Genomic DNA, 12,808 nt, shown 5'->3' on the forward strand with positions numbered 1-12,808 from the left:
TGAGCCTAAATGCTAATTTTTTGTTTAGTTGAAACTATTTTGAGTTAAAACAATTATGAAACATTTCTACAGAGATCATTGGTGCTGTTCCTCTATCAGCTCTACCCATTTGAAGAAACCATCCAATGACTTGACTCTTAATAGCTGTTTGGTTCTGTTTTCATTTATTTAATAAATGTTTTATATTTTATTCATCCTGAAAAATGTTTTTTTGATGTCTCACACAGTGCCATTAGATGCTATTACACACCACATAAGCTTAATAGTGAAAAAAACGTCCAAATATTGGGGGGAAATATTAAAAAGAAGCTTCCTCCAACACAGGGCTCTCACACAAATAGAAACAAACATTAATTTAATAAACGAATTAACCAAACAATATTTTAGGAGAAACACATATGTCACTATGTAGCACTAAACTGGCACCATTTTTTAAATAAATGACAATAGAACCAAACACCATCTTAGTTAGTATCCTATGTGACAGTTTAGAAGTATACGAAGGTGCATCAGATATATATATGCCACTGAATCATAAACCCTACCTCCATAGTAAATGTTCTTTTTTCCTTGATGTCATGCTTGCATAACCATTAGATGTGCATCTAGATGTGTAATAATGACTTAATTACCAGTAAACATTTGTTTTTTTTTTTTTAATTTGACCACTGGATGAGAATCAATATACCGAATATTTATTCAACACCTGATCAACACAAGTACCAACAAAACAAGGTTTGACATGATCTCTCTAGATGTTTGAGCCTATGATGCTAAATGGTACCAAACACAACATTATGAAGCGAAGATAAACTCTAGCAGACCTTACCTCTTTGCAAATTACCAAACCAATTGCAAAATGAAACTAGTTGTTTTCTCAAAGCAGAAAGTTTGTTTTTTTCTCGTTTTTTGGTAAAGCAGAAGATTTATGCTCTTGGATCTTTGCCAAAGTTATCATTCATGGACTGACTCCCCGGCCCATCAGTCCAGTTGTGCATAGTTTGACTTGAAGAATTTATCACCGTGTTTGGAATGAACAATGAATTGAATTCTGGCTCAAAAATAAACTGAGTACTTACCACGTTTTACGTAGATACCTCTTTTCCTCCCTTCACACACTCCAATTTGGTTCTTATTGCATAGGGTTCGACTATAATACCAGAAAGACATGATATCAACAAAATTTACATCCAATCAAGTAAGAGGTGATCAATCAGGTGGTATTCGTCATAATTCATGGCTGCTTGAATTGATCAAAGCTCTTTCAATATCACGTCTTTTTCACATCATAGATTTTCGCTGTACATCTTGTTCACACTTTTTTGGCTTAAATTCACAATATGGTGTTTTCAATTGACTATGCATTTCTCATCATCTTCAAACGCACTAAATCAACCAATTTGGCTTGAAATTTTGTCATTTGTTTGACAATTGAGCAAACCATCCAAAGTCTTCTACCATAGAATGCAAATCGCACCGCAAATTTTATCAGAGTATCTCTCTAGGACGCGCTATTAAGACTTTTGGTTTTTGGATGATCTAATCAAACCTGGTGTGTGTGAGCCTTTTCCACAAAGCAGGTGTATTTGACAAGATTTTTTTGAACGTAGCAAGGGATTCTACATTTTCTTTCTAAATTTGATGGGAACTTTTTTTTCTTTCCCCCCAAATTCCAATTGAAAAATTCTCTCTTCTCTTCTCTTCTCTTTCTCTCTCTCTTCCACTACAACCATAGTTGTATAGATCACCTGGTCCACATGAAATCACATCTTCTTTACCGAGATGAATGCAATTTATTTTTATAGTATTGGATGGTTGATTTGGACAAGTCTTCATATGAATTCAGGATGTCTCTTTTGGGTGGAACATATTTACTAGTTATATCATCTGTAATTGCCTGAATTTTAAGGTGTTCTTCGAACCAATCATATACTTTATTGAGATAGGTAACCCAAGAAGACTCCCCCTCTGAGAACTGTATACGAGAATTTCATCTCTTACAGCTCAAGCAGAAACACCCAAATACTAGTTACAAAGGATATGTAATAGAAAGTTTTAAACTTCTTAATCCCATGATTAAATTTTCCCCGAAAATAGGAAGAAACAAAAATCCGGAAGCTCCTCTTTGTGATGATAATGCCAAAATATCAAGTCAGCTCATTTGTCTTTATGTTGATCATTACAGGCCTCTTGAATCTTCTCTTTAGGATGATGCACGCAGGGGTACACCTTGGTCGGACCCGTTCTAAACTTGGACTGACCCAACCCACACTTTTATATGGGTTGGGTGTAGGTTGTTGGCCTTCAGGTTGGGCCATTGTGGGCCCAGGCCTAACCCTTAGACAAGTTCAAATCAGCCCCCCACAATGTCCCACAGCACATCTTCGCCATGTATTGGAAACATCACCCGATGATAATACTAAGAATGATGATGTCATCATTGAGAGATGTTCCAAATACATGATGGAGATGTGCTGTGGGACGTTGTGAGGGGCTGATTCGGTCTCCCCTTAGGCTTAATCCAGGTCTGAGCCTTAGGGCAAAGTAACGTTATCCAACAAGATGACCTCTTTCAAACACATGACTGACCTCCTACTTTATTTTACCCCAAATAAGAAGTTATCCATATATTTAAAAGAAAAGCCCTATCCATTCAATATTTGACAAAACCCTAACCTGAGCCCGCCCAAATTACACCCCTTAGTGGGAGATTTATTGAGGATCTGTTTAGGATGATTCAACTGAAAATAAGCTTTAGTTCCAGCTAAGCTGATTCAACCATGGTTCAGAGTATGGATATACTTGGCACCCCTCCCTTAGCCCCCAACTTGGGTGGCAATAGGATTTGATCCCAAGGTTGCGTTTGGAAACGATGCAAATAAGTGCCAATGTAAATATGTAGAATGTAAATCGGTTCATATAAATCACAAAATTGGGTAAATTTTGCACTGACAAATTAATCTTCTTACCAAACAGACTTTTAGTTATAATGGATGCAAATACAAATTCCAATAAAGCATATGCCCATTTTTTTTCATCAAAAGCCTACTTGAATACAAATTTACTTTTTTTTATTGATATGCTTTTACATCTTATTATCAATGTAAATATGCATTGACCTGCCATTTGTCAATGCATAAATGTAATATTGGCAAATACAGGCAAAAGTGAACCAGAATACAAATTTATCCCGAACCAGGATTTACACTTTATTTGCATCGTTTCCAAACACAGCCCAAGTCTCTATTCCAACAAATCAGATAACTTATCAATTAAGCCACCATCAGTTCGTATGTCTGCTAGACAGCTTAGCTGCATACGAAGTGAGAGAAGTCAGATTATCTTAGCAAGGCGCCCTATAGATAAGGCATTCAAAAGAGGCTAAAGCTGACAATCCTTCCATTGGCATAGCTGATTTGGCTTTATGGATTTTTGACCAAACATGACTTATAGGCTGTCTAAGTATCTATATGGACCCTACATGAAAACAACCACAAGCTACTCTCCTCTTAAATGAATTCAAACGGGCTCCACACATAGTGCATCCCACAGGACCCACACGCGTGCCACAGGCACATCCCCATGCATTTGGAACATCTCCCCTAACAAATACGACATATGTTCCAAATGCATGGGTGGATGTGCTTGTGGGGTGCATGTGAGGCACTCTTTGTGGGGGTGCCCATCTGAATTCATCTTAGGCTTTATTTGGCATTCTTTATTTTAAGGACTTATCTCCATTAGCAGTTAAAAATTTAAGTTCACATCAGCACCCCCACATGCACATCTCAATGTGCACTGGGAACACCTTTCATACTTATCATTGGGAGATGTTCCCAATACATGGTTGGGATGTGTTGTGGGGTGCGTTCTATGGGGTACCAATATGAATTCTAAAATTTTAATATTCATATGAGTATTTTAACAGCAAAAAGGAAATAAATCCTTAAAATAAGGAATGCCAAATGTAGCCTTGAACGCCTTAAACGATAAGTGAGTTGAACCCAATCATACCAACTTAACCAAGCTAGCACGGCCACTAAGGTGTTGTGACTCAAAAGACTACTTATAATCTATTATAGTCCTATGTGCAACATTTGGCAGACTTTACTATTTATTTTATTTTATTTTGTTTTGTCAAAAAAAGGCAGACTTCATTTTATTATTGAAGTCATTCAATTGTGACTTCAATAGATATAATTTAATGGAATAAGTGCATCAATCATCTGACCAAGGTTCAACTGTGAACAGTTGAGTGGGTGTGAACATCCCGAAAAGATTTACTTTGGGCCGGATTTAGAGTCGCCATCCATCAATCATATGAAATTGAGGTAACGGGGGGGTCTCTTGAAATGGTTTTCAAAAATGCTTTTGTTTTAATAGTGACTCCAAAGCCCGAGGCACTAGTTAACCAATCCACGTAAGACTTGGACGGGAGGGGAAAAGGGTTAGGCATCCCCTCCCGAATCCAATAGGTGAGGTCCACATAAAATTCCAATAATAGGCATGAGCAACTAATCGATACTTAAGACAACCCTTAACTATATTATTCGATAACGAAAATAAAAAAGAACATGCTGTGTATTTAACTGCTAAGATTTCTGCTTAAAGGAAGGATAAACATGTTTATGATAAAAGAAAGTAAACTAAAATAAAACATGCTAACTGATTTGGGAAAAAAAAAAAGGTTGACAGCGGTGGTCTTATCTTCTTGCGACTCTGAAATTAGCATGAAAGACAAGTGAAACCAAATTCAGGTGTCATCAAAATCGAATTCAACTAGAAATCCAAATGTATCTACCATTCCATAGATTCAAAATATCCAGCTGAATACAATAAAAAGAGCTTGAAGCAATTGAGGATTTTCCATAAAAAAAAAAGAAAAAAGAAATAAGAATCGAACTTACACAAATGAACACTTAAGTGAAATAATAGAACTTAACAGTTAACACTACAAGAGATTTTAATCCCATGACTCAACAATCATACCAATCAATCGATATCACAGAGAAGATATTAGCATCAGGAAAAAAAAGAAAAAAAAAAGAAACGGTGGGGCCAGGAAAGGAAGGAGAGCCTACGGGAGCTGGTTTCAACAGATCTGTCGGCCTTCTTCCCTTTCCTAAACCTCCGGCTAAGACCAATGCAAAAGAGATAGAAAAAAAAAATGACAAAGGGAAATAACAGCAGAGGTGAAGGGGGTTACATGATTTGTCCGACTCCGAGTGGAATGCCTCGGCAAAGTCCAAACTAGTTGTAAATAAACCCTAAACCCACATCCACTTTCTTAGGGTTGCAAATGACTAAGCAACACATTCAGAGTCATGTTTGTTTATGATGAAATTAACAACACCGTAAAGGAGGAAAGGGGCATCTTTGATATTCATTCAGGCTATGTGTGAGGAGGGTGAGAGGAAAGGCAAAAGGAAGTTTTAGAACATGATCATTCCTAATCCTATCCCCACTTTAGGTGACAAGAATAGGCTTATAATGCAATAATGATAGAGATAGAGAGCTGAAAACACATTGCCATGGTTAACTTGGGGCCCATATGTTATTATTTTGGGAACTGACCATCGAATTTATACGTTAGGACTTTGTTGACTGAATGCATCATTGACATTTTGCAGTGGTTAGATATAGATATGTTCATTAGGTAGTTGTAAGAGTATTTGTGTAATTTTGCTAGCATTTTTTATGATTATTTGATTCTTTTTATTTTATTTTATTTAAGTTGATTTTTTATTTTTTTGAAAAAGTTAATGTGTTGCTTGTATTAGCTTTAGAGGAAATGTTTGGGATATACAAAAAATTTCATACTTACTAACATTTAGTCTCCTTACCAACACCATTAACCAAAACATATTTTATGGGAGAAAATAACCCGACTGAGGGACATCCCTGAACCCCTTTCACTGATAGCCAAAAGTGAACTGCAGCCATCACTCTCCTAATTACCCCCTCAATCTCAGTTTCTTTGTTGTACAAAATTCTGCTGTTCCTTGCCTTCCACACAGCCCAACATAGATGATGGAATGGTACCTTATTCTGGATAAGACTTCCTCCAACCTCCTAACCATCAGATCATAACAATTCATCAGCAGAATATCCCTATCCTTGGCAACCATAAATAGGGCGGGAAATGATTCCTTAAGAGGTTAATTGTCAAAATATGGTCCTCTCCAACGGATCAAAAATAAATAAATAAATAAAGGTCCTTTTTGACTCTCAACCCATCTCCCATCTTGTACTTGATACCTTTAGGCCTTCTCTAAGTTTCTAAGGCACACCCATATAATGTATGAACCTCTCCCTCTATATATAGTGCTCTGAAGGCTCACTGGTTCTTTGTTAAATCACCATATCATTTAGTCTTTTACCCAGTGTTATTGTTCACTAGTGTTTTAACCCAAAATCATCTTTTATTTGCATTTTCTGAGCACATTTTCTCCAATCCGTCTGAAGTTACATTAGTTTGCTGAGCTCACTTACACAAAATGCCAATTTTGACATGATGGATGTGTAAACATCAATATGTATGGTAGCAAATCACTAAAGTAGGGTACTGATAAGAGGAATAGGGGATAAAGGATAACACTTAACTGAGAGCTGAGACAATTAATTGTGGGATTTTCATTTAAGAACCACTAGTATTCATGAACCACCACAAGAGATTAACCAAGTTGTTGGTTCAATCCTTGTATGTGTGTCATGAATGCTATTGGTGGATGCTCTCTTTTATAGATAGTTTAGTTTACCTCCTTGAAGGAATTATGCTTTCATATGGTTGATTCTGACCTTTTTATAGTTAATCCAGTTTGGTGACACTATTTAATATTTAGGTACAATTTCATTTTTTTTTATTTAAAAATGTGACATCTTTTCGTTTTACCCACTTCCAGATATTTGGAACTCCAAATTAATGGATCACAGGAAATCTAAACCTTTCTGCAATTAGCAGGTATGGTTTGCATTTCTTGTTGGAAGTTTTGTTTTGGTCCTTGTTTTTAACCGTTTCTTTATGTAACTCAGCTGATCCAATTTAAGTTGTACCATGCATTTTAGCACAAATACACCATGTTTGGTCTTGCTTTTACCCCATATTATACATGTCTTTGCCTTTGAACCATTCCAAAGTGTTCAACATGTGACATCTCATGGGTGTGTTATGATTGGAAAATCATATTGATGGTTTTGCACAAGTTAGAACTTGAAAGTTAACCTGTTAGAAGCTAGGAGCCTACTTACTTTTTGTCTATCTTTAGGATACCAGCTAGGGAAGCTAAGAAGTTGGAGAAGTTGATAAAAGACTTCTTGTGGGAGCCGGGACAAGAAAAAAGGAATCATTTGGTTAATTGAGAAATTGTTTGCAGAAGTAAAGAAGAGGGGGGTTTGGGACTTGTGAGGGTGTTTGAAAAAAATCAAGCTCTGCTAGGGAAATGGTTGTAGCAATGGCCATTGGAAAGTGAGAAGTTGTGGTATGAGGTGGTGGAAAACATTCATGGGAGATTAGAGAATGGATGGGATGCTGGTGTATTAAGGCAAACTAACTTGGCAGCACCTTGGAAGGCCATTCACAACATCTTTCCTCAATTTCTCAATTTTATTAGGTATGAAGTTTGTTCTGGCAATGTTGTTCGCTTTTGGGAGGACATCTGGGTAGGAGACACCCCTCTAAAGGACCTTTTCCCTTTGCTATTTCATGCTTTTTTTTTGTATAAAAAAGAGATGGTCTCAAAATTTGTCTCACCATTGGGAACACCCTTGGCTCCTAATTGGGATTTTGGGTTTTGTAGGGACTAAGGGATGATGAAATTGAATCTCTTTTTGATTTGCTATGTTGCCTTAATCAGGCTTGCTTGGATCCCTTCAAGCTAGATAAAAGGGTGTGGACTCCTGGACACCAAGGAACCTTTACTTGTGCTTCTTACTTCAAGTCCATCTCTCAGCATTCTACTCAACAACCCTTTCTGTTAAAGGAAATTTTGTGTAGGCCAGTTCCCCCAAAGATTATGGCGTTTTGTTGGAAAGTATTCAATGGGAAAGTAAATAGTCTAGATAACCTACAAAAGAGAAGACATTTCCTTTGTATTTCTCCCAATTGGTGTACCTTCTATAGAGCTCATGGGGAGGATTTTTACCATCTACTAATATCTTGTCCTTCTTTTCTAGGCCTTTGGACTTGGCTACTTTCATTGTTTAGGAGTAGTTGGAGTCTACCGGCAGATGTTTGTATGATCTTTAACCATTCTACTTTCTCTTGGCCTACAAAAAGAGGAAAAATTATGTGGAGATGTTCTTGTGCTACCTTGATTTGGACTCTTTGGGAAGAAAGGAATGATAGAATCTTTCAAGAAAAGGAAAAGAGCAATTAGGAATTAAAAGACTATGTGTTGTACAGGGCAATATTTTGGTTGAAGACTTTGGAAATCTTTCATCAATTCTCTTTTAATGAACTTTGGAGAAACTGGTTAGCAATTGTGAGGTGTTCACTCTTAAAGGACAAGTCAATTACAAGTTGGTCTCCTCCATCTGAAGGCTCACTGAAGCTGAAATTTGATGGAAGTAGCATGGGTAATCCTGGATTATTTGGAATTGGGGGTGTCTTGAGAAATGAGAAGGGAGAGATTTTGTTGCTCTACTTGAGTCCTTTAAGAGTTGGGGACTCTATTAGGGTAGATCTATTAATTGTTGTACAAGGGGTGCAATTTGCAAACCAATTGAGGGTACAACATCTAATAATTGAAGGGGATTCCAAAGTGGTGGTGGGCTGGTTGAAAAATCCTGAAGATGCTATATGGTGCTACAAGAATGAAATGAAGAAATTCAGCTGGTTGACAAGGAATATGTTGGTATCTTTACAGTGGGTGGGGAGATAAACAAATACTTTATCCGATGTGTTAACCAAGAAAGGGGTAAATAGGGAAGAATTGTTTTGGATTCAGTTATGATTCCTATATTTCTTTCCTAGTTTACTTGTAAGATTCAAGGAGGGGCTACAGTTCGCACCTCTCCCTGGGATGTTGTATGAATTTACAACTCTAAATCAGTTTTTGAATTAATAAAATTTACTATTAGTCATCAAAAAAGTTAACTTGATAGAACTGCCTTATCTGCTCAAGAACATGCACAATTGCCCTTTAGCTTGAAAAATTAATTTGTGGAACCCTGCCAATAATTATGCATGTTGTGTTCATCCAACTGAGGCAATTAGAAACCTATTACCAGGTATGAGATTTTGGGATTCTGGCAAATAATGAATGGATAGTGTATGTTTTGACATTTGTATGGGGCTATAAATGAGTGGCCAGCAGTTAGTTGGCCACTTAGTCCAAGAAAAAGCAGTTTAGATATCCCATATTCTTTTGGATGTTTATGAGGGGATGAGCAGATGACCACAAAGAAGCTATAATGTAATGAGTTCATTTGGTTGAATTTTGTGTATATCTCCGTACTAGGTGATTGATTGGATGGTCTATACTATTCTATTTTCACATAATAGTATAGTTAAATATTATATTAGAGTGTTGTAATCATTCCAAGGTTCAAAATATCAATACACCCGATATGCCAGTATAGGTGTATCGGGCGAATCGATACAGTTTTTTAGGCCTTTTTTTTTGCAACCGGTTCAGGGAGGCCGGTTTAGGTCTCCTCTACCCCTTGAACCGGTCAGACCTCCGATACACCCACTGTAGGGGCATATTGGAGGGGTCCCGGAACGATATGTATTGGTGATATGGGCCGATATATATTGATACTTTGAACCTTGCATCATATTACATAATTAAGCATTCCCTGACAATATTTCCATTCAATTCTTCACCTTGTTTTGCACATCATTTGCTGTTTTTTTTTTGTTTTTTTAATTTTTTCCTGTTCAAAAAGCTAGTTATGATGATATTCTCTCTTTGACAGATTTCTGTTCCTCACACTGAAATGGATAAAGTGGATCGGGACGATCTGGATAAAATGACCCTTGTTGAGGTTTTTCATTATAAGTTTCAATTTTAAGATATCCAGCATTTGTGGTGCAAAAAAGTAAATATTTGACTTGGGAATTGGTTGTGGATAGGTTGGCCCAAGGTTCTGTTTAAATTCAATCAAGATATTTGGTGGCAGCTTTGGAGGTCCAACACTGTACGAGAACCCATTTTACGTATCTCCAAACCAGGTTAAACTATCTCTATGGATGAAAATCCCTCCCCCCACCTTCTCTTTTGACCCGAAGGGTCCTCTTGAATCCTTGAGGGTCCCTGTTTGGGAAACCTAATTGATTTCACAAATTCTTATGTTTCCAATATATGATACTCAGATTTGTGCATTAGAGAAGAGAAAAAGGCTGGCAAGTATGCAAAGAAGATTAAAGCTAAGACAAGGAGGAAGATGCATGAGCTGTCAAATCCACTGGAGCCCGATGAGTTTGCAGATATGTGGAAGGAATGATCAACCTGTCAGTATGCCATGTTTGTTCCACTGGGTACGGGAACTCCTCGAGCTTAAGATACCTCCTAATATGTCATCAAGAAGCATATGGTTGTATTTTTTCAAGCTGAAAGGTGGTGGGCATTTAGAAGATGAGATTTATTTATTTGTTTCTTCTTATATACCATTTTATATAACCGGGATATGTTGTATTAATAAGCTTTGATTGTTAGAAAAAGATGGGCCTTAGAAGGTTTGCCGCTCATTTGACCAGAAGGTGGGCTAAAGTATTAGTAACTCGTGAAGGGTCATTCTCTTCATGATTTGAATTGGTTCATGGATAATATAATGGTCTCTTGAGTTGGCCTTTCATCTGCAACTTCAATGTTTGTTGATTGCACTTGTTTGGTAGGTGCTAACGAGTTTGGGTTACGCCACTTTGGGCTGGGGGTCAAAGAGAGCTTCAAAAAGAAAGATGAATGGAATACACGTATGTTAGAGTTAAAATCTCCATATGAAGTTGGAGTGAAACTTGACCAACTGGTTATGAACAATATTGGCAGATTAATCACTCCATGGTTTGCATTAAAGCTATATAACTGCGATTTAATGGTTGGTTATACTAACGATGTATTCAATTATCTGTTCATTCTGGTTTGCCTGGGTGGACTCTATCAACTCTGTGGAGATGGTAAAATATCATGTCTTGTTGGTTATCTTTGCTTGGCTCAATTAGAAATGCAATCAGCCCACCGATCACCATTACTAAATTGTCACTTAGGAAGTAGGGATGCAAACGGATTGGATCATATTTGAATCAATCCGACATTATTCATGTTGGATTCAATCCGATCAAGGTTTAAAGTATTGGAAACGCTATGCGTATCGGAAAGGAAAATTTAAGAGACGTATTAGGATACGCCTTGGATACGCATGGATATGGACGAAAAATTAAGATATACATGGAAATGCGATAAATACTCCAATAAATCATAAATAAACATCAATATCACTAAATATAACACATAAATGAGCTATTTATGTATACAAATAACATGTTTTAGTGGGTTTTATGAAAAAAAAAACATATTATAATCAATATATGGGGATAAAAACATACTATCTAATAAAGTACTTAATTCAATTCCAATGTATTTGCTTGTTTTATTCTAAAAAATAAATTAAAATTAAGAAAAGTAAATATGTAACAAAAAAATGAATGGATTTATGGACATAATAGATCAAATAGTTAATTCGCATGTTTCATTCTAATTTTCTAAAAACTGAATAATTATTTATTTTTATTCAAATAATTATTTTTGGATGTTTTATTCTAAAAACTAAATTAAAAATAAGAAAAGTAAATATGTAATAGAAAAATTGAATGGATTTATGGACATAATAGATCAAGTAATTATTTTGCATGCTTCATTCTAATTTTCTAAAAACTTAATAATTATTTATTTTTATTCAAATATTTATTTTGGATGTTTTATTCTAAAAACTAAATTAAAAATAAGAAAAGTAAATATGAATAGAAAAATTGAATGGATTTATGGACACAATAGATCAAGTAATTATTTTGCATGTTTCATTCTAATTTTCTAAAACTTAATAATTATTTATTTTTATTCAAATAATTATTTTGGATGTTTTATTTTAAAAATAAATTAAAATTAAGAAAATAAATATGTAACAGAAAAATTGAACGGATTTATGGACATAATAGATCAAGTAATTATTTTTCATGTTTCATTCTAATTTTTTAAAAACTGAATAATTATTTATTTTTATTCAAATAACTATTTTGCTTTGTTTTATTCTAAAAATTAGATTAAAATTAGGAAAAGTAAATATGAAACAGAAAAATTGAATGGATTTATGGACATAATATATCAAGTAATTATTTTGCATGTTTCATTCTAATTTTCTAAAAACTAAATAATTAGTTTTCATGTTTTATTCTAAAAATTAGATTAAAATTAGGAAAAGTAAATATGTAACAGAAAAATTGAATGGATTTGATCTATGAGCATGGTAGATCATCCATAGTTCTACAACATACTCAGCCTATATGGTTAAATTACATAAAATTAAAGAAATTATAAATAATTTTTTTATTCCGAAAATTAAAAAACATATATATATATATATATATATATATATATATATATATATATATATATATATATATATATATATATATATGTAAATCAATTATTTAGAAAAAAAAAATCAATTGATCTATGGACATGGTAGATCATCAATAGATGTACAACATACTCAGCCTATAGGGTTAGATCACATAAAATTAAAGAAATTATATACATATACATATATATTATTCCAAAATTTTTTTAAAAATAAAAAAACCAATTATTTA

This window comes from Nelumbo nucifera, chromosome 1, assembly GCF_055504915.1.
Source record: "Nelumbo nucifera cultivar China Antique chromosome 1, China Antique-T2T, whole genome shotgun sequence".
Taxonomy (NCBI): domain Eukaryota; kingdom Viridiplantae; phylum Streptophyta; class Magnoliopsida; order Proteales; family Nelumbonaceae; genus Nelumbo; species Nelumbo nucifera.